Source organism: Zea mays, chromosome 1 (genome assembly GCF_902167145.1).
Source record: "Zea mays cultivar B73 chromosome 1, Zm-B73-REFERENCE-NAM-5.0, whole genome shotgun sequence".
Taxonomy (NCBI): domain Eukaryota; kingdom Viridiplantae; phylum Streptophyta; class Magnoliopsida; order Poales; family Poaceae; genus Zea; species Zea mays.
In genome coordinates, this window is record NC_050096.1 from 242,669,530 (window position 1) to 242,696,061 (window position 26,532).

Here is a 26,532-nt window from a genome sequence, read left to right on the forward strand (position 1 = left end):
GCTTCGTGCTTCTAACAATGGTGTCATCAATATAGGTTAGAACATTTCTGCCTAACTGTGTGCTTAACACCTTGGTTGTCATTTTGCTAAAGCTTCCACCAGCGTTTTTGAACCCCTCAGGCATTGGAAGATAGCAGTAGGTGCCACTAGGGGGTTATTGTAACATCCCAAAATTTCAACCCGAGGTTTGGAACCCTAATCTTCCCCATATTTATCTCTCCCTAAAACTCCACCCCATAGGTCTTCTCATCATATGCATACACTTTGTTTGATTAGAAGCACCTCACATAGATTATATTTTTTTAGCACCTAAGATTATCTAGTTAATTAATTGTTCAAGAGGAAAGGAGATAAAAGAAATAGAAATAGAAAATGGAAATAAGAAATTAATAAAAAAAGGAGAAACCTTTCCCCCCTGGCTGGGCCGATTCCCGGCCCATACCCGCGGCCTCTCTCTCCCCGCGCTCGTGACCTCCCCTCCCCTCTCGGCCCACCTCCGGCCTGCTCCCTCACGTGCGCCAGCCCACCCCGCGAGCTCTCTCTCTCTCGCTGCTGCCCGACCCCACCCGCCAGCCACACTCACCCTCGCTCTCTCTCGCCCACGCATCGCTGACAAGCCGGCCCCGCTAGTCAGCCACCCTATCTTCCTCGCCGCACACGGCTTCAGCGCGATCGCCGTCGGCCACCGTCCTCCTCCTCCCCACCTGCACTCGCCACATAGAGAAGTTCGACACCGCTTCGTCCTCGCTCGCTGTGGTCGCGTCCTTGCACGGCACCGCCCCGCCGAGCGGTCCCGTCGCCACCGTTGTGCACCATTTACTCCATCGTTGTGCACCTCACCAGCGTCCACCTAACACCGCTGCTTCCCTCCCATCGGGCGCCTATAAAAGGGCCGCCCCGAGCTCCTCCATGACTTGCACTGGCCTCGGCCACTCTTCCCCCCTCCCCGAGCAGCGCCGCACCAGCTCCGCCGCCCCTCCCTCCAGTCCGGTAAGCTCCTTCTCCTCCTCCCCCCTCTTTGGTTGTTCAGCGAGAAATTCACTAGGCTCAACAGCTTCACCACATCACCGCAAACTCGGAACACCGCTCCCCTGCCCCCGATCACCACCCAAACTTCACCGGCGACGACTCCCGCCATGGAGCTCCGCCACCCCACCGTGGTCAGCTCCCTCCCAGTGACCTCTGGCAAAATTGGACCCACCCTTAAGCTCGCCAGCCTCTTCTCGTGCTTTGGCACCTGCCCGATCCCCAGGAATCGGGTCACCGGCGGCGAATCGCCATTGAACCCGCCGTCGGCCGGTTCGCCCCTGCCCCGTCGGCCGCTGACGCCGTCTCCCCTCCCGCTCTCCCTGGCGCGTGGGCCCATGACCACGACGTTGTCTTCTCACGCGCCCGCGCCGTCTCTCGCCCTTGGGCCATGCTGGGCCGGCGCGCTCCTGCCCGCGCACGCACCCGCACCCGGCTGGGCTAGAATTTCCCCCGGCCCACCAGAGCCAAAAATCCTTTTCCTTTTTCCTTTTATTTTTCCCATTTAGTTTTGTACATATATCTTGATATTTTATGTACCAAAAATTATCCAAGCACTATCTAAGCCACATCGAATGATAATGTTAGGAACTTGACACACTCCACTCAGTAAACCACTGTTTGATGTATTGTTTATTGCCTGTTTTGCTAGAAGAAGCGGGGACCATCGATCCGGAACCCGTAGCCCCGGAAGAAGGGCAGGAGCCCGACCCCTCCGAGATAAATCTTTTGTGCCAGGAAAGCTTCGACGAAGGCAAGTCCATCCTTCCCTTGATGCATAATTTACCTATTCTTTCTACCACTACCTAAGCGGGGATTAAGGGATGGAATATTTGCATTGTGAGCAGAGAGATAGCCCGCATTAACAAACATCTTTTGAATACAAAATGTGGGATGGGAAAAAGGGCAGTGTGTTTCACTAAGCAAGGTTTTCAAAAAGTGTGCGATGAAGGGTATTCACCCTCATCACCTTGTGAGTGGGATGATCAGTGACTCCCTAGTTTAGGGGAGGGCCTAAGGTGAAGGCTCAGCTGGTTTAGGCGTGAGCAGAAGGATTGTCCCCTCATATACGGACCGGTTTGTCATCTTTCACTACCTGTACTCATGATAAGTACAACCACTCGAGACTGTGTGGGCAGTCACTCAATCTGAACTCGTACGGTCCAACCCCAGGGTTATGAAGGCTGGGGAGCACCGGGAGGATAAGGAGGGGGAATGTTTTGTCTGGTTTGGACATGGCGGTGGCCTGACTCCTTCCGGTATAACCGTTAAGGTTAGGACGTGCGAGGGAAGAAAGAGATTCAGATTCGGATCTCATTGGCCATGGGATCGCAGAGCCGGACTAGTGGGTAAAGTGTACCCCTCTGCGTAGAGTTCAAACCTATTCAGAAAGTATGTGTCCACTGGAATGGACGAGTCTGGTGTGGTATGACAATTAGTGTCTTACAACCTCTGTGAACAGGGAAATGTGTGTGTGTGAGTGCGTGTTTGGAAAAGAAAACGATGCCGCGGGAGCGAGAAGCTTAGTGGTGGTTGAGTATTGTGTTATTTCTATTTCCATGGGAAAACCCTAAAAGTACTGCCTTTCTCTGAAAAAAAGAGTGACTTCAACTCCACCATATAAAGCATGTATGATATAGGTCCCTTTCTCTTTACGGGAGCGGGATGGGCTTGCAGAATACCTAGTGTTTTCACCCAGATTTATTTATGTTTTTCAGCAGCCGAAGGCTTCTTTTCTGCTATGCTTGATTGAGGGGACTGTGTCTGCACCCAGTTCTGCCTGTGGCTTGGGCCAGTGTATCTTCTACTGCGCTTTGTATTCTGGCTCTCTCGAGCTTGTACCCTGGTATTGTAATAACAGTTATTCGAACTCTGTACTATTTGAAGTAAGGAATGTGGTTACTAGCCTCCTGGGACTAGTAATTGTATCACATTTGAGTCCCAAAGGATCGGGGCGCTTCAGGTGGTATCAGAGCCATAGGACTGGCCGTATGTCGCAGCCCTGACCTTAAAAGTTTGCCTTAAAAGAAAATACCTCTTACCCCAAGAAAAATCTTCTCTCCTTTCCCCCGATATTAACAGACCCTTCTTTTCCTATTCCAGATAGAAGACTCTCTGGTCATTAGGACATCCTACTGCTCAGAGGTGGAAGGGTTCCCACATCTGTTGCGAAGTTGTGCGCTTCGCATGGGGATCCGCAATAAGCCAAAATATGTCTAGAAGGAATATCTCGAGAATGGAATGGAGAAGTGCTCTATGGCAGTCTACCTGGGAGAAAGCTGAAGCTACCCAAACCACCCTCCTTTCCAAGTCACTTTCACCGGACACCGCTTCCCAGACACTTGCCAAAATGTTGCCCGAAAAGCCCTCTGACAGCTATGCCAAAACTACAGCAGAATGGTCTTTGAAACCCCCCTTCGCTACTTTCCACCCAGCAACAAAAATACCCCTGCCTGGAGGAAAAGACTTCAGGCTCTGTCAGGAAGAGATCCTACCGAGGATGACCCCACCATCGTCTACATGGTCGGATACCTCCATACTCTCGATAACCAATATGATGACCTTTCCTCCCGCTGCACTCACCTAAACTCCCGGGTGGAAAGCCTGGAGCAACAAGTCAAGGAACTTAAAAGGGAAAAGGCGTCCCTCCAAGAGAGTCTCGAAATAGCAGAAGGCGAGGAAACCAACACTCGTGAAGCCTACCGAACCCTGAAGATGGATTACGACAAGAAGCTAAAGAAGCTCGCCCCCGCGAAGAAAATCCGAAAGAAGACTGAGCAGAAGGAGGAAGCCCCTCTAGCCCTACCTCCTACCAGGATAGAGAACTCGTCCGACACCGAGGATATGTCCCTAGCTAGCCTTGATGACCTCCTCAAGGAATTTGGGGACACTTTAGAAAAGGAGTTTGGGAGTACCTTAGATAGCACCTGCGTGTAATGCGACTTGTGGTAACTGTATGCTTGTAATGAACTTGTGTAATGAATAAAATAACTTGGTTAAAAAAATTGGCATATGCATAGTAGTAACTCTTTTTCCCTGGTAGATGGCTTCGAATAAAACCACGCCTACCGCCTCCGGGATTGGAGCAGGGTTCCCTTAGGAGCTAAAGGAGAAGCTGGCGGAGAAGGGAGTGAGACCCACCTCCCCACACCTCCGGAGCTGCCATTAGATTTAGCCCAAGTTCTAGCCAACCAAACCCGACTCATTGAAGTCCTCACTAGAAGTCTGGAGAATTAGCGCCCGAATGGTGGAAGACCACAGGACATGATGGGAGATTTTCTAAGGCTCAAGCCTCCCACGTTCGCTGGGTCCAGCAATCCCCTCGATGCCGACGACTGGCTGCGCACGATAAAAAGGAAATTAGAAGCCATCGGACGCCTAGAAAATCAACGTGTTCAATTGGCTGCTCATCAACTTTCTGGGATGGCCCTAGCATGGTGGGATACCTTCAGCACTACCGTCAGAGACGCTACCTGGGCAGAATTTGAAACTGCTTTCCGAGAGCACCATGTACCCCAGGGGATCGTTCAGCTCAAGGAAGATGAATTTCGGGAACTAACTCAAGGAGGAAGATCTGTCAGTGAGTACGTGCACAAATTCACAGAATTGGCTCGCTACGCGCCTGACGATGTCAGCACAGAAGGCAAGAGGATGGCCCGTTTCTGAAAGGGCTAAGACCAGAACTCAAGACCATCCTTGCCAGCCAAGATTTCCTCAGCTTCTCGCACCTCTCCAACAAAGCCATACAAGTGGAAAGGGCAAAGGAAGAAGAAAAAGGTCACCTCAAGAGGAAATTCGAAGTTCTCCGAGCTCAGCAGCAAGACCGACACCAGAGAGCTCGATCCTTCGAGTTTCCACCCAAGGGACCAAGCTTTAATAGACCAGCTGGACCCACTCCGTCACGTTTCAGCCAGCAGAGTCAGAGCTCCTTTCAGCCCCCCTCGGGCGCAAGCAACCAACCACCAGCAAATGCCTGTTGGCACTGCGGAGACCCCAGTCACTTCAAGTATAACTGCCCCCAGTTGAAGGCACCAGGACCTACTTACTCCAATTCGGTGAATGGCCCCAAGAATACCTCGACACCCGCCTCCAAGGCACCCTCCTCCAACAGTCAGCAGAGCAAGACCCAGTATCAGGGCAGAGCACGAGTTAACCACGTCGATTCTCAAGAGGCTCAGCAAGCTCCGGGAGTAGTGCTCGGTGAGTTCCTTGTCGAATTTACTCCAGCTACTGTACTTTTTGATTCAGGAGCATCCCATTCATTTATAGCCACTAGTTTTGTGGAAAAGCATGGCATCCCCTCTACGCACCTAGAAATCCCATTGGTCACCCGAACCCCAGGGTCAGACATTCTATGCAAGCTCAAATGCTCCCAAGTCAGAATTCTTTTAAGTGGGGTAGTGTTCTTGGCAGACTTAACCGTTTTGCCATCCCAAGGGATTGATGTGATCTTAGGAATGGATTGGCTAACTAAGCACAAGGGCATCATAAGTTGCGCAAGCAAGACCGTCCTTCTCACTGACCGCTAAGGAAAATCAGTTTCTTGTCAGGCTCAACCACCCGCCAATGATCCAATGGTGTTTAATCTAGCAACAGAAAGTATATCCGTAATAGAAGAATTCATGGATGTATTCCCAGAAGAGTTGCCAGGAATGCCGCCTGAAAGAGGAGTGGAGTTCTACATAGATCTAATTTGTGACAGCCCTCCCAAATTACCAGGCCCACATGTACCAATCCTTGCCTTAATGACCTCAGATTGCTATGCACGTGTACCGGGTAATTTAACAAGGCTATCGAGTTCATCAACTTGAACTCATCATCCCAAGGATCTCCCACATAACAGGCATATTACAGTAATCACAATTGATACACACATTGGAGATAGAGAGGAAGACTTTTACAAAATACACTTTACATTCTAGAACTCAAGTCTTACAACATAAAAGGGAATGAAATTATTACAAGTCCTGATAGTCTTTAGAGTGCATAACTTAACTACAATACTTGGAAAGGTGAAGCCTTTCCATAAAAGATTCACATAAGTAATCTAAGCTTCAAGACCTCCATAAGGAGCAACTAATAAAGCCAAGGCATCAAAAATCTTTCCTACAACAACATAGGGAATAAAACCCTAAGTAGGCAATTACTCAGCAAGACTTACCCGACTAAGAAAAAGACTCTCAAGGGCATGCTAGCTTTTGGGGAATCAAGGGAAAAGCTCATCAATTATCAATGACTCCTTTTTGCATAAAAGCTTACTAATAATGGATCCTTAAGCCAAGTTTTATTTCACAAGTTAGGTTATTACCTGAATCTACTAACCTGTCTCTAGATTCTCCTAATCTAGATCATTCACTTGGCCTACACTAGATTGCTTTTAACCAAAACTCTGTTATACTTGTTATCTACGATGCAGAGCAGTGATCCAGTCTTCATGACCGAGAAGTAACGGCGATTCGAATCGATTAATACCCAGCTGGGGATCTCCAGCCACACGACATATGTAGCACTTAACCCTTGCATATGTCTACCATTCCCACGGGTCCTCCACTACGTGAACCGGTCCGCGCCACCCGAGAGTACGGTACTCCACCATCCAGCCACATGCCAGGTGGGTACACGCCACTCCCGCCGTCTCTCCACTCCCAGTGCGCGATTGTCTTTTCACATATGGAGTAGCCGGGTTCAGGCTTTCCCATGACGAGGTATGTGGCCAGTTAAAAGGTCCTAGATCAACAGGCCTACAATCGGTACGGTCCTTGATCGACACAGACGGGCGACCTGTCCAGCTCAACGTCTGGTCTTATTTTTAAACAAATTCTCAAAGTTTGATACCTGGCAGAGGTACCCTGCTTGAATGATGAATTCATCCCCGCGGAGGATGCCTCCATCATCCCAAGCCCTTTTTCTTTTTAAAAATCATGAGTCATAGATCAAAAACATTTTTCTTAATCTATAAGCATAACTAAGCATTACTAGTTTTTATAAAACAGGTAACAAGGTATGATAATCAATCTTTCAAGGATGGTAATGCATCAAGTGTTTAATCATTCAACTCCTATTACCTAATGCAGCATATAAGTGATAAAATTTTGTAATACAAGGAAGGTGGCAAATGCACCGGGGCTTGCCTTATTGCAGGAGAAGATCTAAAACCCTTCTACTCCGATAAGCAGTTAGATGGAGTCCATCACTGGATCAACAGCACTGGAGCAGGTTCCTCCTTTACAAAGATCAATTCTTCTTCTTGGTGTTCTACATGAATGTTATGAATATGAATGCTTGCGTATGTTAGGAATATGTAACTTGCAAAGGAGACAACACAGATTACTCCTAGACCAAACCTACAAGCTATAGGTATCAGGGAGCTAAGCACTCTTAGAACTCATCTAACTATCCAAAACTTGCTAACAACTTCCTTCTTTACTAAGACATCAGGCGCTTTAACTACCGAGGGGTAAAACTCTCTCCCTATATTGAGCAATAGCTAATTCGCTAAGCAAATCTTGACCAAACAGCTCTAAATTTTACCCAAGGGTTCATGCTCAACATAAGCTTACACAAATTTTCATACAATTTTTTAGTGCTCTATTTTTAAACACTCCTAGCACACAATCTAAATCCTTTCTTCTCCAATCATCACGCATAAACACTGGATAAGGACGATGGCGCATAAACACTGGATATCACCTAAGAACCAATTCTTTTGGACTTTCTCTTAAATTTACACATATATACGAACCATACCTGCTCTAACACGCGACAAGCCGATGAAGCGAGAGGAACCCGTAAGGCCGCACGGAGAAAACACGCCGAGCACGACGGCTTGTCGGGTGTGAGGAGCGCGAGTGCGACGAGGTCGGAGCAGAGGCTACGGGTTGTCCAAGACGACGACGCGAAGGAGCTGTGGGTCAAGCGCGGCCGGCGAGAAAACGACGATGATGTCACGGCGCGCCAAGAGCTCAGCGACGACGAGAGCACCGGTGCTGCTGCGATGAGGTAGAGGGATACGACGCTGAAACAGCAGGACGACGACGAGGTGGAGCTCGGACAGCTGGAGAAAGGTGTTGAAGTACGCAGGACCGGACAGGCTGAGAGCGAGCGATTGGGGAAGAACTACAGAGAAGCTCGCTGGAGCACAGCTTGGAAACGAGCAAGTACAGGGTGGATGCCGGGGCTAAGAAACATGGAGAGCGAACGCTGGGGCAGGTGACGGCTGGGGGTTTTCCTGGGGGAGTTAAACGTGGTGAAGCCGTGCAGCAGTTCGAGTTGCAGGTGACGTGAGGAATTCTCCAACCAGGAACATCTATCTCTATTCATATGAGAGAAAAGAAATAGAATATGGTAGCTTCTAGCTGTTGGGATAAGAAAAAGAGTAGGCGGTGGAGAGTATTCCAGAGATATGGACGTGTGCGAGAAAGAGGAGGATAGCTGGAGAATTCCCAACCAACCTTATCTTCAAAAAAAACATCTTCAATTTTGGTTACAGAATTCTGGTAGATATCCAGGAAATGAGCTAAAACATCCCCAACAGCTCTCCAACTGAATTAAGCAAACTAAATTAAAATTTCAGCCACCCGAACTGAACTCGCAGCTCAACTGAACCCCCATCCTCGTTCCATTTTCATCACATGATCCCAAATGGTAACAGGTTCCAACAGGGAACCAACCTTAACATAAACTGCTCTCCAAACTATCTTTTATCTCTTTGCTACAAGGACTGCAGCTCCAAACTCCACAGATCAGACTCAAAAGATCACACAAAAAAAATCGGCTAGCTGAATCAAAACTGAACTCAACACCCGCCAGAGAGAGTTTGAGCATAGTTTACTCCAAATTTAGTGCAGCACCAAATCAAACTAATTTAAGAAAACATGTTCGCTATTATATGGTCTTTCACTTTCCTATAGAAAGCATAATCTATAACTCCATAGATCAGCTACAAGAGAGCTCCAAAGTTGAGCGAAACTCACTGAAATTCAGTTTTAGGTAACTAAACCAAGTCTGAAATTAAAATCTGATAGCATGTATTTTGGCACCATTTCCTCCTAGTTCCAAGCAGCTTTAGGGGCGTGACCCTTACTAAAGATTACTCCCCCAACATTGATCTACATGTTTGCCATAGAAATCATAGTCTAAAGACACATAGATTGATCACCAAGGAGCGCCAAACTTGGCATTTTTTTTACTGAAATTCAGATTTCAGTACTGACAAATTCAGCTAGTGCAACTCTGACAATCCATTTTTTGGCAGATTTTACTCTACCCTTTATGTGAGATCAAGCCAACTCTCTTAAAGAAATTTGTTCCCCATCATATGGTCGACAACTCCCCTATAGAAACCATAGTTCAAAACCTTATGGATTATGCACAAGGAAGCTCCAAATTCAGTCACAATACACTGAAATTCAGAAGGGATACTGTTCACAAACCTGAAAATTTAGAAACCTGCCAGACCCATTTTAGATCACCTTTTCTGCCAGTTGCATATGGTTTTAGGGGCATCCCACATAATAAAGTTTGTTCTCCTATAGTCATACTACGAGTTTGCCATAGTGACCACAATCTATAAATTTATGGATAGGACAGTAGAGAGCTCCAAATTTGAGCCAAACACACTGAAATTCATACTTGGATAATAACACTAAGTCTGAAATCCAAACCTGTCAGTCCTTCTTTGGACCATTTTTGCTCCTAATTCCATATGGTTTTTGGGTTAAGTAACTTAAACACGTTTGTACACCTAAGGTAGTACTACAACTTTGCTACAGTGACCAGCACAAAAATGTCTAGAGGCAAAAAGCTATAACAGCCCAAAGTTAGCTAATTGATATTATTTTCAGCAAATCCCAAATTGCACCAAAACTAAATTTTTGCAGTTTACTCCAAGTTTTCCTATAAAACTTGGACATCTCCACACATGGAAGTTGTTCAACTTTCTAAGCTTTACCACTTTGGTATATGGACTTTTGGCAACTTCTTTCTAGATTTTGATTTCCACTTTTTGGGCTAGTTTAGGGTTTCAATTGAAATTTTGGACCTATTAAAATGCATTCTAGGTGTATCAAGCAAGATGATGATAATGCATATGATGAGATGCCAAAATTTTAGTTCTCGTAACACCAGGGGTGTTACATCCTTCCCCCCTAAAAAGGAATCTCGTCCCGAGATTAAAACTCCAGGCTAAGTAATGGAAAAGGAAACACGTCACGATCTTATTCTACCTTTGTTCTTACAAGGCAGGGGTGTGCCCCTGTGGGTTTACATCAAAGACAAAATACACAAGGCTTAATATTTACAGGAATCTAAAAACTGAGGAAAATGCTCCATAAGATAGTCTTCTGATTCCCAGGTAGCCTCATCTTCGGAGTGTTGGTTCCATTGTATTTTGTAAAACTTCATAATCTTTCTTCGTGTGACCCGATCTTTTTGATCCAGGACCCGAATAGGATACTCAAAGTAAGTTAGATCAGGTTCAAGGTTCACATCTGAAACCTCAACTACTTGTTCGGGGACTCGAAGACATTTCTTCAACTGAGATACGTGAAACACGTTATGCACTGTTGAAAGATTCTCTGGCAATTGCACCTTATAAGCCACATGTCCACAACGTTCAAGCACTGGAAATGGACCAACATAGCGAGGTGCAAGTTTCCCTTTGACACCAAATCGAGCCACGCCCTTCATTGGTGACACTTTTAAATACACATGATCACCGACGTGGAAAACCAAAGATCGACGTCTCTTATCGGCATAACGCTTTTGGCGATGTTGAGCTATCTTCAAGTGATGCTGAATCAGTTTGACCTTTTCTTCTGCTTCCTTTACCAAATCTGGCCCAAAGAAACACCTTTCACCTGGTTCGGACCAATTCAGAGGAGTTCTACACCTTCGACCATATAATGCTTCAAAAGGTGCCATCTTTATACTTTCTTGATAACTATTATTATACGAGAACTCAGCCAATGGCAAGCATTCATCCCACTTAGCAGAGTAAGCGAGAACACAAGCTCTTAACATATCTTCTAGGATCTAATTCACCCTCTCAGTTTGACCACTGGTTTGCGGATGATAAGCTGAACTATGAATTAGCTTGGTACCTAAAGATTTGTGCAACTCTGCCCAAAACTTGGCAACAAATTGCGGACCCCGATCTGATACAATGGTCTTGGGTATACCATGCAAACTCAGAATACGAGCGATATACAACTTAGCATATGCAAGTACTGAGTTGCTTTTGTTTACTGGCAGGAAATGAGCCAACTTGGTGAGACGGTCTACAATCACCCAGATAGAGTCATACCCTTTTGATGTTTTGGGTAAACCAACAATGAAGTCCATGCTGATATCTTCCCATTTCCAGGCTGGAATGGGCAAAGGTTGTAACGGCCCGGCATATTTCAAATGAACAGCTTTCACACGTTGACAAATGTCACATTTAGCCACATACCGAGCAATTTCTATCTTCATCTTGGTCCACCAAAACCTTTGCTTCAGATCTTGATACATCTTATTGCTTCCTGGGTGAATGAAATACCGAGACAAATGAGCTTCATCTAGTATTTGTTGTCGTAATTCAGGTACCTTTGGAACTACCAAACGATTTTGGAACCAAAGAACACCATCTTCATCAATTCTAAAACATGTAGCTTTTCCTGCTTCAACTCGTTCCTTGATATGAGCTATACCCTTATTCACCTTTTGAGCATCAATAATTTGGCTTTGGATAGTTGATTCAAGAACAAGATTGGCTACGGTTCCATGCTGAATTATCCCCAAATTCAGCCTTTCCATTTCCTGACACAAGGTGATAGTTAATGGCTTCACCGAAAGACAATTACACTGGGACTTCCGGCTGAGAGCATCTGCCACGACATTAGCCTCGCCAGGATGGTAATGGACTTCTAAATCATAGTCCTTGATCAACTCAAGCCATCTCCTTTGCCTCATATTTAGCTCAGACTGGGTAAAGATGTATTTCAGACTTTTATGATCAGTATATATGTGACATGTATTACCCAGTAGATAATGGCGCCAAATCTTAAGTGCATGAACAACAGCAGCCAATTCGAGATCATGGGTTGGGTAATTGAAAGGGAAATGTGCCCTTGGGCCATTTCTAAGTATTTTGGTGATTGAGTGCCAACACAAGTGCTTAAATGTGAATCTATGCCCATGGATGAATAAAGTGCAAATCAAGAGCAAAGGTATGTTTCTATGTCTTAGTACATTGGTTTTGTGTACTAATATACTTGTCTAAGTATCAGAAACAGGAAGAAGAAGAGAAGAGAAGAATTGGCTTTGTACAGCCAAGAGGCTGTTTCGGTCTGGGGCACCGGACTGTCCGGTGCGCCAGGTTGCCTCGAGCGAAGTGGCCGCTCTCGGGAATTTGCCGACGGCGTACGGCTAAAATTCACCGGACTGTCCGGTGTGCACCGGACTGTCCGGTGAGCCAACGGTCGGCCGGGCCAACGGTCGGCCGCGGAATCTGCGCGCGACACGTGGCCGGGCCAACGGTCAGAAGGGGGCACCGGACTGTCCGGTGTGCACCGGACATGTCCGGTGCGCCAACGGCTCCCAGATCTGCAACGGTCGACTGCGCTGTTTAAGGAAGGAAATCGGGCACCGGACAGTGTCCGGTGTGCACCGGACTGTCCGGTGCGCCCGATGACAGAAGGCAAGATCAGCCTTCCTGGATTGCTCTCAACGGCTCCTAGCTGCCTTGGGGCTATAAAAGGGACCCCTAGGCGCATGGAGGAGGACACCAAGCATTCCTACAACATTCCTAAGCACCAAGACATCGATTCCACGCATTTGGTTCATTGTGATAGCATCTAGAGCTCTTGTTGAGTTGTGAACTCATTGAGTTGTGTTGCGAGCTCTTGTTGCGACTTGTGTGCGTGCTGTTGCTCTGATTTTGAGTCTTGTGTGCGTTGCTAGTTTCTCCCTTACTCCGTATTTCTTTGTGAATCTTAAGTGTAAGGGCGAGAGGCTCCAAGTTGTGGAGATTCCTCGCAAACGGGATATTGAAAGGCAAAGCAAAACACCGTGGTATTCAAGTTGGTCGTTGGACCACTTGAGAGGGGTTGATTGCAACCCTCGTCCGTTGGGACGCCACAACGTGGAGTAGGCAAGCTTTGGTCTTGGCCGAACCACGGGATAAACCACTGTGTCATCTCTGTGTTTGATCTCTTGTGGTATTGTGTTTTGTTGAGACTCCTCTCTAGCCACTTGGCAATTATTGTGCTAACACTTAACAAGTTTTTGTGGCTACAAGTTTAAGTTTTCACAGGATCACCTATTCACCCCCCCTCTAGGTGCTCTCAATTGGTATCAGAGCCGTTCTCTTCAAGAAAGGGACTAACCGCCCGAAGAGATGGATCCTAAAGGCAAGGGGATGGTGATCAACGACAAGGAGAAGGAGTCCTTCGTCAACGAGCCAAGGGATGACAAGTCCAACGACTCGGGCTCGGGCCACAGACGCAAAGATGGGAAGAAGAAAAAGACAAGACGCATCAAGGAGATCGTCTACTACGACAGCGATGAGTCTACTTCCTCCCAAAAGGACGACGACCACAACGAATACGAGAGAAAGAAACCGGTCAATTCGAACTTTTCTTTTGATTACTCTCGTATTCCTCAAAGTACTAATGCTCATTTATTATCTATTCCACTTGGTAAACCTCCTCATTTTGATGGAGAGGACTACGGATTTTGGAGTCACAAAATGCGTAGTCACTTGTTCTCTCTCCATCCTAGCATATGGGAGATTGTAGAAAGTGGAATGCACTTTGATAGTACGGATAGTCCCATGTTTATTAATGAACAAATTCATAAAAATGCACAAGCTACTACTGTGTTGCTAGCCTCTTTGTGCAGGGACGAGTACCATAAGGTGAGCGGCTTGGACAATGCCAAGCAGATCTGGGACACCCTCAAGATCTCTCATGAGGGGAACGATGTCACCTTACTCACCAAGATGGAGTTGGTGGAGGGCGAGCTTGGACGGTTCGCAATGATAAGGGGCGAGGAGCCAACTCAAACATACAACCGGCTCAAGACCCTTATCAACAAAATAAGGAGCTACGGAAGCACGTGATGGACGGATCACGACGTCGTCCGCCTAATGCTAAGGTCCTTTACTGTTCTTGATCCTCATTTGGTGAACAATATTCGTGAAAATCCTAGGTACACCAAGATGTCGCCCGAAGAAGTACTTGGGAAATTCGTTAGCGGGCGAATGATGATCAAGGAGGCAAGATACGTGGACGACGCCTTGAATGGTCCGATCAACGAGCCGCAACCCCTTGCTCTCAAGGCAACGAGGAGCAAGGAGGCGCTACCGAGCAAGGTGGCGCAAGTTGAGGCGGCCGGGCTCAATAATGAGGAGATGGCCCTCATCATTAAGCGCTTCGAGACGGCGCTTAAAGGTCGCAAGGGACAGCCAAGCAAGACCAAGACAAAGGAGAAGCGCTCGTGCTTGAAATGTGGTAAGATTGGTCATTTCATTGCTAACTGTCCCGATAATGAAAGTGACCAGGAAAAGGGGAACAAAAGGGAGAAGAAGAAGCATTACAAGAAGGCCAAGGGCGAGGCACATATAGGAAAGGAGTGGGATTCGGATTGCTCCTCCTCCGACTCCGACAATGAAGGACTCGCCGCCACCGCCTTCAACAAGTCATCTCTCTTCCCCAACGAGCGTCACACTTGCCTCATGGCAAGGGAGAAGAAAGTAAGCACTCATGATACTAGTACTTATGCTTCTTCAAGTGAGGATGAGTCTAGTGATGATGATGAGATAGATTACTCATGCTTATTCAAGGGATTAGATAGATCTAAAATTAATAAGATTAATGAGTTGATTGATGCTTTGAATGATAAGAATAGATTACTAGAAAAACAAGAGGATCTTTTATATGAGGAGCATGATAAATTTGTTAGTGCACAAAATTCTCTTGTTCTAGAAATTAAAAGAAATGAGATGCTTTCTAGTGAATTATCTTCTTGTCATGAAACCATTGCTACTTTAAAAGGTGTTAATAATGATTTAAATGCTAAACTAGAAGTGGCTAGTAAATCTAACTCTTGTGTAGAACATGTTATGGTTTGCACTAGGTGTAAAGACTTTAATGTTGATGCTTGTAGTGAACACCTAGTTTCAATTTCTAAATTGAATGATGAAGTGGCTAGTCTTAATGCCCAACTTAAGACTAGCAAAAGCGAATTTGATAAATTAAAATTTGCAAGGGATGCCTATACGATTGGTAGACATCCCTCAATTAAGGATGGACTTGGCTACAAAAGGGAAGCCAAGAACTTGACAAGCCATAAGGCTCCCATCTCCGCCAAGGAGAAAGGGAAGGCCCCTATGGCTAGTAGTGTGCAAAAGAACCATGCCTTTATGTACTATGATAGAAGACAACCTAGAAATGCTTATAGGAGTTGTAATGCATATAATGTCTTTGATTCTCATGCCATGTTTGCTTCTAGCTCTTCTTATGTGCATGATAGAAATGTTGGTAGGAGAAATGTTGTTCATATCATGCCTAGGAGAAATGTTGTTAATGTTCCTAGGAAAGTAAATGAACCTTCTACAATATATCATGCTTTGAATGCTTCTTTTGCAATTTGTAGAAAGGATAGAAAGGTGATTGCTAGGAAATTAGGGGCAAAATGCAAGGGTGATAAAACTTGCATTTGGATCCCTAAGGAAATTGTGACTAACCTTGTAGGACCCAACAAGAGTTGGGTACCTAAGTCCCAAGCCTAAATTTGCATTGCAGGTTTATGCATCCGGGGGTTCAAGCTGGATCATCGACAGCGGATGCACAAACCATATGACGGGGGAAAAGAAGATGTTCACCTCCTACGTCAAGAATAAGGATTCCCAAGATTCAATTATATTCGGTGACGGGAATCAAGGCAAGGTAAAAGGGCTAGGTAAAATTGCAATCTCAAATGAGCATTCTATCTCTAATGTGTTTCTAGTGGAGAGTCTTGGATATAACTTGCTATCTGTCATATGGGATATAACTGTCTATTTACAAATATAGATGTGTCTGTCTTTAGAAGATGTGATGGTTCACTAGCTTTTAAGGGTGTATTAGACGACAAACTTTACCTAGTTGATTTTGCAAAAGAAGAGGCCGGTCTAGATGCATGCTTAATGGCTAAGACTTGCATGGGCTGGCTGTGGCATCGCCGCTTAGCACATGTGGGGATGAAGAACCTCCACAAGCTTCTAAAGGGAGAACATGTGATAGGTCTAACCAATGTTCATTTCGAAAAAGATAGACCTTGTGCAGCTTGTCAAGCAGGGAAACAGGTGGGAGGAGCGCATCACAGCAAGAATGTGATGACCACTTCAAGACCCCTGGAGCTGCTGCATATGGACCTCTTCGGACCCGTCGCCTATCTGAGCATAGGGGGAAGTAAGTATGGTCTAGTTATTGTCGATGACTTTTCCCGCTTCACTTGGGTGTTCTTTTTGCAGGATAAGTCTGAAACCCAAGGGACCCTCAAGCGCTTTCTCAGGAGAGCTCAAAATGAGTTTGAGCTCAAGGTGAAGAAGATAAGGAGCGACAACGGGTCCGAGTTCAAGAATCTTCAAGTGGAGGAGTTCCTTGAGGAGGAAGGGATCAAGCATGAGTTCTCCGCTCCCTACACACCTCAGCAAAATGGTGTGGTAGAGAGGAAGAACAGGACGCTCATAGATATGGCGAGGACTATGCTTGGAGAATTCAAGACCCCCGAGTGTTTTTGGTCGGAAGCCGTGAACACGGCTTGCCATGCCATCAACAGGGTCTACCTTCATCGCCTCCTCAAGAAGACTTCGTATGAGCTACTAACCGGTAACAACCCCAATGTATCTTACTTTCGTGTATTTGGGAGCAAGTGCTACATTCTAGTGAAGAAGGGTAGAAATTCTAAATTTGCTCCCAAAGCTGTAGAAGGGTTTTTGTTAGGTTATGACTCAAATACAAAGGCGTATAGAGTCTTCAACAAATCATCGGGTTTGGTTGAAGTCTCTAGCGACGTTGTATTTGATGAGACTAATGGCTCTCCAAGAGAGCAAGTTGTTGATTGTGATGATGTAGATGAAGAAGATGTTCCGACGGCCGCTATACGAACCATGGCGATTGGAGAAGTGCGACCACAGGAACAAGATGAACGAGATCAACCTTCTTCCTCAACAACGGTGCATCCCCCACCTCAAGATGATGAACAGGTTCATCAAAAGGAGGCTTGTGATCAAGGGGGAGCACAAGATGTTCACGTGATGGAGGAAGAAGCGCAACCGGCACCTCCAACCCAAGTTCGAGCGATGATTCAAAGGGATCATCCCGTCGACCAAATTCTGGGTGACATTAGCAAGGGAGTAACTACTCGATCTCGATTAGTTAATTTTTGTGAGCATTACTCCTTTGTCTCTTCTATTGAGCCTTTCAGGGTAGAGGAGGCCTTGCTAGATCCGGATTGGGTATTGGCCATGCAGGAGGAACTCAACAACTTCAAGCGCAATGAAGTTTGGACACTGGTGCCTCGTCCCAAGCAAAATGTTGTGGGAACCAAGTGGGTGTTTCGCAACAAACAGGACGAGCACGGGGTGGTGACGAGGAACAAGGCTCGACTTGTGGCAAAAGGTTATGCCCAAGTCGCAGGTTTGGACTTTGAGGAGACATTTGCTCCTGTGGCTAGGCTAGAATCAATTCGCATCTTGCTAGCATATGCCGCTCACCATTCTTTCAGGTTGTTCCAAATGGATGTGAAGAGCGCTTTCCTCAACGGGCCAATCAAGGAGGAGGTGTACGTGGAGCAACCCCCTGGCTTCGAGGATGAACGGTACCCCGACCACGTATGTAAGCTCTCTAAGGCGCTCTATGGACTTAAGCAAGCCCCAAGAGCATGGTATGAATGCCTTAGAGACTTTTTACTTGCTAATGCTTTCAAGGTTGGGAAAGCCGATCCAACTCTGTTCACTAAGACATGTGATGGTGATTTGTTTGTGTGCCAAATTTATGTCGATGACATAATATTTGGTTATACTAACCAAAAGTCTTGTGAAGAGTTTAGCAGGGTGATGACGCAGAAATTCGAGATGTCGATGATGGGCGAGTTGAACTACTTCCTTGGGTTTCAAGTGAAGCAACTCAAGGACGGCACCTTCATCTCACAAACGAAGTACACGCAAGATCTGCTAAAGCGGTTTGGGATGAAGGACGCCAAGCCCGCAAAAACTCCGATGGGGACCGACGGACACACTGACCTCAACAAAGGAGGTAATTCCGTTGATCAAAAAGCATACCGGTCAATGATAGGGTCTTTACTTTATTTATGTGCTAGTAGACCGGATATTATGCTTAGCGTATGCATGTGTGCTAGATTTCAATCCGATCCTAAGGAGTGCCACTTAGTGGCGGTGAAGCGAATTCTTAGATATTTGGTTGCTACGCCTTGCTTCGGGCTCTGATATCCAAAGGGGTCTACCTTTGACTTAGTTGGATACTCAGACTCCGACTATGCTGGATGTAAGGTCGATAGGAAGAGTACATCGGGGACGTGCCAATTCTTAGGAAGGTCCCTGGTGTCATGGAACTCTAAGAAACAAACCTCCGTTGCCCTATCCACCGCTGAGGCCGAGTACGTTGCCGCAGGACAGTGTTGCGCGCAACTACTTTGGATGAGGCAAACCCTCCGGGACTTTGGCTACAATCTGAGCAAAGTCCCACTTCTATGTGATAATGAGAGTGCTATCCGCATGGCGGAGAATCCTGTTGAGCACAGCCGCACAAAGCACATAGACATCCGGCATCACTTTTTGAGAGACCACCAGCAAAAGGGAGATATCGAAGTGTTTCATGTTAGCACCGAGAACCAGCTAGCCGATATCTTTACCAAGCCTCTAGATGAGAAGACCTTTTGCAGGTTGCGTAGTGAGCTAAATGTCTTAGATTCGTGGAACTTGGATTGAATTGTAGCATACATGTGTTTATGCCTTATGATCATGTTCCTTTCTGCATTTTGTTGCTAATTGTGGTGCTCAAGTTGTACAAACACTCCCTGGACCTCACAAGTCCGTTGCAAAGTGATGCACATGTTTAGGGGGAGATGTGTTACAACTTGACCCTTTGAGACTAACCTTGTGTTCGAGTTTGATAAGTCAGTCTCGAAGGAGGATTGAAAGGGAAAAGGTGGACTTGGACCGTGAAAGACTTCCACTGCACTCCGATGAGAGGGTAACTTATTCCAAGTTCATCTTTAAACTCTTATTGCCTATTTGCTCTTAATTGAAGATTTTGGTGAGCCAATGGGGTTAAAGGGCCAAGATTGATCCCGTTTTGGTGCTTGATGCCAAAGGGGGAGAAAATAAAGGCCAAAGCGATAAATGGATCAGCTACCACTTGAGAGATTTTGAAAATAGCAGAATAGAGCTTTTTGTTTTGACAAAACTCTTTTATTGTCTCTCTTGTCAAAAATTGGCTTCTTGTGGGGAGAAGTGTTGATTATGGGAAAAGGGGGAGTTTTTGGAATCTTGAATCAATTTTCTATGGAAAACCTCTCTTTATGTCTCTACAAGTGGATTTGACTTAGAGATAGGATTGTGAGTTTGATTTGCAAAAACAAACCAAGTGGTGGCAAAGGATGATCCATATATGCCAAATTGAATCAAAATAAATTTGAGTTTTTATTTGAGGTGATATTGCACTTGTTCTAGTTGCTTTATGTTGTGTTGGCATAAATCACCAAAAAGGGGGAGATTGAAAGGGAAATGTGCCCTTGGGCCATTTCTAAGTATTTTGGTGATTGAGTGCCAACACAAGTGCTTAAATGTGAATCCATGCCCATGGATGAACAAAGTGCAAATCAAGAGCAAAGGTATGTTTCTATGTCTTAGTACATTGGTTTTGTGTACTAATATACTTGTCTAAGTATCAGAAACAGGAAGAAGAAGAGAAGAGAAGAATTGGCTTTGTACAGCCAAGAGGCTGTTTCGGTCTGGGGCACCGGACTGTCCGGTGGTGCACCGGACAGTGTCCGGTGCGCCAGGTTGCCTCGAGCGAAGTGGCCGCTCTCGGGAATTTGCCGACGGCGTACGGCTAAAATTCACCGGGCTGTCCGGTGTGCACCGGACTGTCCGGTGAGCCAACGGTCGGCCGGGCCAACGGTCGGCCGCGGAATCTGCGCGCGACACGTGGCCGGGCCAACGGTCAGAAGGGGGCACCGGACTGTCCGGTGTGCACCGGACATGTCCGGTGCGCCAACGGCTCCCAGATCTGCAACGGTCGACTGCGCTGTTTAAGGAAGGAAATCGGGCACCGGACTGTGTCCGGTGTGCACCGGACTGTCCGGTGCGCCCGATGACAGAAGGCAAGATCAGCCTTCCTGGATTGCTCTCAACGGCTCCTAGCTGCCTTGGGGCTATAAAAGGGACCCCTAGGCGCATGGAGGAGGACACCAAGCATTCCTACAACATTCCTAAGCACCAAGACATCGATTCCACGCATTTGGTTCATTGTGATAGCATCTAGAGCTCTTGTTGAGTTGTGAACTCATTGAGTTGTGTTGCGAGCTCTTGTTGCGACTTGTGTGCGTGCTGTTGCTCTGATTTTGAGTCTTGTGTGCGTTGCTAGTTTCTCCCTTACTCCGTATTTCTTTGTGAATCTTAAGTGTAAGGGCGAGAGGCTCCAAGTTGTGGAGATTCCTCGCAAACGGGATATTGAAAGGCAAAGCAAAACACCGTGGTATTCAAGTTGGTCGTTGGACCACTTGAGAGGGGTTGATTGCAACCCTCGTCCGTTGGGACGCCACAACGTGGAGTAGGCAAGCTTTGGTCTTGGCCGAACCACGGGATAAACCACTGTGTCATCTCTGTGTTTGATCTCTTGTGGTATTGTGTTTTGTTGAGACTCCTCTCTAGCCACTTGGCAATTATTGTGCTAACACTTAACAAGTTTTTGTGGCTATAAGTTTAAGTTTTCACAGGATCACCTATTCACCCCCCCCTCTAGGTGCTCTCAGTAATGCTCTTCATGACGCTTGAGTTGTCATGATGCATAAGAAATCACACGGCCTTCTTGCATAAGTACACACCCTATGCCAATGCCCGAAGCATCACAATAAACATCAAAGGATTTCTCAATATCAGGCTGCGCCAATACTGGTGCGGTAGTCAACAACTTTTTTAGTTCTTCAAAAGCTTTGTTGCACTCAGATGACCACACAAATTTGATATGATTCTTGAGCAACTCAGTAATAGGCTTAGCTATCTTGGAGAAATCTGGAATAAAACGACGGTAATACCCCGCCATTCCAAGGAAACTTCGGACTTGATGCACTGTGGTGGGTGGCTTCCATTCCAGAATGTCCTTGACTTTACTTGGGTCGACTGCAACACCTTCGGCAGACAAGATATGACCCAAGAACGGAATGGTATCCAACCAAAATTCACACTTGCTGAATTTGGCATAAAGTTGGTGTTCTCGTAATCTTGTTAGAACGATACGCAAGTGCTCTGCATGATCTTCTTTGGTCTTCGAGTATATCAAGATGTCATCAATAAAGACCACCACAAACTTGTCAAGCTCGGGCATGAACACCGAGTTCATTAAGTACATGAAATGAGCTGGAGCATTGGTTAGACCAAAGGACATAACCAAATATTCATAGAGACCATATCGGGTAGTGAAAGCAGTCTTGGGAACATCTTCAGGACGAATTCTTATCTGGTGATAACCCGATCTAAGGTCAATCTTAGAAAACACTTTAGCTCCAGAAAGTTGATCAAACAACAAATCAATACGAGGGAGAGGATATTTGTTTTTAATGGTCACCTCGTTAAGTGGCCGGTAATCAACACATAACCGGAGTGTTTGATCCTTCTTTTTCACAAAGATGGCAGGACAGCCCCAAGGTGATGAACTTGGGCGAATGAACCCTTTGTTGAGCAAGTCCTGCAATTGAGTCTTCAGTTCTGCTAACTCCTTGGGTGCCATTCTGTATGACCTTCTAGATATGGGTGTAGTACCCGGCTGCAATTCAATCACAAATTCCACGTCCCTTTCTGGAGGCAAACCAGGCAAATCTTCAGGAAACACATCTGGAAATTCCTTGACAACAGGTATATCCTTTACTTCTTTAACGGTGATAGCACACACTCTCTCCACTGCTCTCTTAGGTGTCGATAATCAGATCAGCAACTTGTAGTTACCGTTAGGCGAATCCAATTGTATTGTCCGTTGTAGAGCGTTGATTACCGCCCCATGTTGACTAAGCCAATTCATGCCAAGGATAACATCTATATCTTGATTTGGAAGAACTAGCATGTTGGTAGGAAACATGTGACCACCTAGCTTTATGGGTATCTGATATACCATTTCTTTAGTATGCAAGCGTCCTCCAGGAGATTGTATACAATACCCATTCTCTACTACCTCCAAAGACAATTGGTGCTTTAATACAAACATCCGATTTATGAAGGTATGGGAAGCACCGGAATCAAACAGGATACCAGCTAAACGATTGGCGACCGGAAAAGTACCCATCATAACCGGTTCACCCTCAGGAATAGCTTTGATCTTAGTATAATGAACTTGACCCAGTTTAAGAACAACCTTATTCTTCCTCGCTTTTTGCTGGTTACCTCGAGGGAGATTCACGAGCGACAACCGCTCATTCACTAGCTTAGGAAAGTGACAATCTTGTGTAGAGTGCCCTGACTTACCACAATTCTCACATGAATTAACATTGTCTGAAATATCTTTAGAACGAATGTCTGGGGCATCCGGCTCATGTGGAATGAAAGGAATGACAACTTGTTTTTCACATGACTGAGGAGAGCTAGACAGCTGGGGTGGAGAAGAACGAGGATAATAAACAGATTGATAAACAACCCTCCGGCACTGTTTGATTTTACCAGAGGATTCTTCCACAATTTTCTTTCTTTTAGACTCCTGATGAAGTCGAATCTTGTTATCCCCCAAAACAGCCTGACTGACCACCTCATTATATCTTTCAGCCAAACTGGTTGCCATCAAGCCCTGAAGCTTCTTGTTGAGGCCACGTAGGAAGTAGAACCTTTTCTTCTCATTGGTATTTACAAAATCCAAGACGTACTGAGATAGGCGAGTGAACCTCTCAAAATATTCCATTACACTCTCTTCTTCGCCTTGCTTCAAATCTAAGAACTCATTGAATTTGATCTCCATCAGGGCTTTCGGAATATAATGCGTCCGAAATACCTCACGGAACTCAGCCCAAGAAATTTGATGTCCCTCTGGCTGCAGTGCAAAGTATTCAGCCCACCAGGCCCCAGCTTGACCCTGGAGTTGTTGTGCTGCACACTGAGTTTTCTGAACGTCATCACAACAGATGAGTCCCAACTTCTGCTCAATGGTACGAAGCCAATCTTCTGCCTCCAATGGATCTTCCGCTATAGTGAACATTGGTGGTTGCGTGCTGAGAAACTCTTTATAGAGAATAGCAGCATTAGAATCATGACGACCATACTGAGTTGATGTTGTAGGCTGGGCTATTTGCTGAAGAACAGTGCTCACATTCACAAGCTGAGCCACAACATCATCCAAAGCTGATGTCGGAGATGGATTGGGGGCATCGATATTCCTCTGGGAAGCACCAGCACCATGATCCTTTCCAGAACGAGTCCTCATTCTGGCAACAAAATGAAACTTAGCTTCCAGTCTTCCCGAATAGGAAAGGTAGCATGGAAAAGTAAAGGCAGGTAGCATGGACAGGGTGGATGAAACACGCACTAAACGTATACACAGGGGGTTTAACTTAAAGTTGTATGTCATGATGCATGCTCGACCTATTCGTCCTCACACATCTTGCCAAAGTATAGTGGCTATCACGTTCTATGGCGGTGGCATACCTACTCACTCCGTCATTGATCACTAGTCGCACTTTCCTAGTGTTTAGTTAGTGTACCTGCAAAAAAATTCTCCCAAGTTGTGGGTTAGTGGTTAGCATCTTAATCTAAGCCACCTTATAGTCCTTAGTCATAAACACCAACTATTTGCACTGCTACTATCAGGATTTGCTCATCCATTATTAAGTCTTCCAAAATAATTTGGACTCAAAATCATTTTGAAGTTTGTCAAAGGATTACTTTAATATCCATGCTAATGGGGGATCGCTCCGATACCACGCTGTGACAGCCCTCCCAAATTACCAGGCCCACATGCACCAATCCTTGCCTTAATGGCCTCAGATTGCTATGCACGTGTACCGGGTAATTTAACAAGGCTATCGAGTTCATCAACTTGAACTCATCATCCCAAGGATCTCCCACATAACAGGCATATTACAGTAATCACAATTGATACACACATTGGAGATAGAGAGGAAGACTTTTACAAAATACACTTTACATTCTAGAACTCAAGTCTTACAACATAAAAGGGAATGAAATTATTACAAGTCCTGATAGTCTTTAGAGTGCATAACTTAACTACAATACTTGGAAAGGTGAAGCCTTTCCATAAAAGATTCACATAAGTAATCTAAGCTTCAAGACCTCCATAAGGAGCAACTAATAAAGCCAAGGCATCAAAAATCTTTCCTGCAACAACATAGGGAATAAAACCCTGAGTAGGCAATTACTCAGCAAGACTTACCCGACTAAGAAAAAGACTCTCAAGGGCATGCTAGCTTTTGGGGAATCAAGGGAAAAGCTCATCAATTATCAATGACTCCTTTTTGCATAAAAGCTTACTAATAATGGATCCTTAAGCCAAGTTTTATTTCACAAGTTAGGTTATTACCTTAATCTACTAACCTGTCTCTAGATTCTCCTAATCTAGATCATTCACTTGGCCTACACTAGATTGCTTTTAACCAAAACTCTGTTATACTTGTTATCTACGATGCAGAGCAGTGATCCAGTCTTCATGACCGAGAAGTAACGGCGATTCGAATCGATTAATACCCAGCTGGGGATCTCCAGCCACACGACATATGTAGCACTTAACCCTTGCATATGTCTACCATTCCCACGGGTCCTCCACTACGTGAACCGGTCCGCGCCACCCGAGAGTACGGTACTCCACCATCCAGCCACATGCCAGGTGGGTACACGCCACTCCCGCCATCTCTCCACTCCCAGTGCGCGATTGTCTTTTCACATATGGAGTAGCCGGGTTCAGGCTTTCCCATGACGAGGTATGTGGCCAGTTAAAAGGTCCTAGATCAACAGGCCTACAATCGGTACGGTCCTTGATCGACACAGACGGGCGACCTGTCCAGCTCAACGTCTGGTCTTATTTTAAACAAATTCTCAAAGTTTGATACCTGGCAGAGGTACCCTGCTTGAATGATGAATTCATCCCCGCGGAGGATGCCTCCATCATCCCAAGCCCTTTTTCTTTTTAAAAATCATGAGTCATAGATCAAAAACATTTTTCTTAATCTATAAGCATAACTAAGCATTACTAGTTTTTATAAAACAGGTAACAAGGTATGATAATCAATCTTTCAAGGATGGTAATGCATCAAGTGTTTAATCATTCAACTCCTATTACCTAATGCAGCATATAAGTGATAAAATTTTGTAATACAAGGAAGGTGGCAAATGCACCGGGGCTTGCCTTATTGCAGGAGAAGATCTAAAACCCTTCTACTCTGATAAGCAGTTAGATGGAGTCCATCACTGGATCAACAGCACTGGAGCAGGTTCCTCCTTTACAAAGATCAATTCTTCTTGGTGTTCTACATGAATGTTATGAATATGAATGCTTGCGTATGTTAGGAATATGTAACTTGCAAAGGAGACAACACAGATTACTCCTAGACCAAACCTACAAGCTATAGGTATCAGGGAGCTAAGCACCCTTAGAACTCATCTAACTATCCAAAACTTGCTAACAACTTCCTTCTTTACTAAGACATCAGGCGCTTTAACTACCGAGGGGTAAAACTCTCCCTATATTGAGCAATAGCTAATTCGCTAAGCAAATCTTGACCAAACAGCTCTAAATTTTACCCAAGGGTTCATGCTCAACATAAGCTTACACAAATTTTTCTACAATTTTTTAGTGCTCTATTTTTAAACACTCCTAGCACACAATCTAAATACTTTCTTCTCCAATCATCACGCATAAACACTGGATAAGGACGATGGCGCTAACCATAGTCGACCACAATCACCTAAGAACCAATTCTTTTGGACTTTCTCTTAAATTTACACATATATACGAACCATACCTGCTCTAACACGCGACAAGCCGATGAAGCGAGAGGAACCCGTAAGGCCGCACGGAGAAAACACGCCGAGCACGACGGCTTGTCGGGTGTGAGGAGCGCGAGTGCGACGAGGTCGGAGCAGAGGCTACGGGTTGTCCAAGACGACGACGCGAAGGAGCTGTGGGTCAAGCGCGGCCGGCGAGAAAACGACGATGATGTCATGGCGCGCCAAGAGCTCAGCGACGACGAGAGCACCGGTGCTGCTGTGATGAGGTAGAGGGATACGACGCTGAAACAGTAGGACGACGA

General features: G+C 45.7%; 1 long non-coding RNA gene across 1 annotated transcript; it reads right to left on the reverse strand.

Annotated features, from left to right (window-relative positions):
- Window positions 1–5,966: 5,966 nt before the first annotated feature.
- Window positions 5,967–26,275, reverse strand: LOC109943514 (uncharacterized). Its single transcript, XR_002266432.2, has 2 exons — window positions 26,188–26,275; window positions 5,967–7,716 (listed from the first exon to the last, which is right to left on the reverse strand). It is a non-coding gene; the product is annotated as an uncharacterized lncRNA (long non-coding RNA).
- Between the last annotated feature and the right edge of the window lie 257 nt (window positions 26,276–26,532).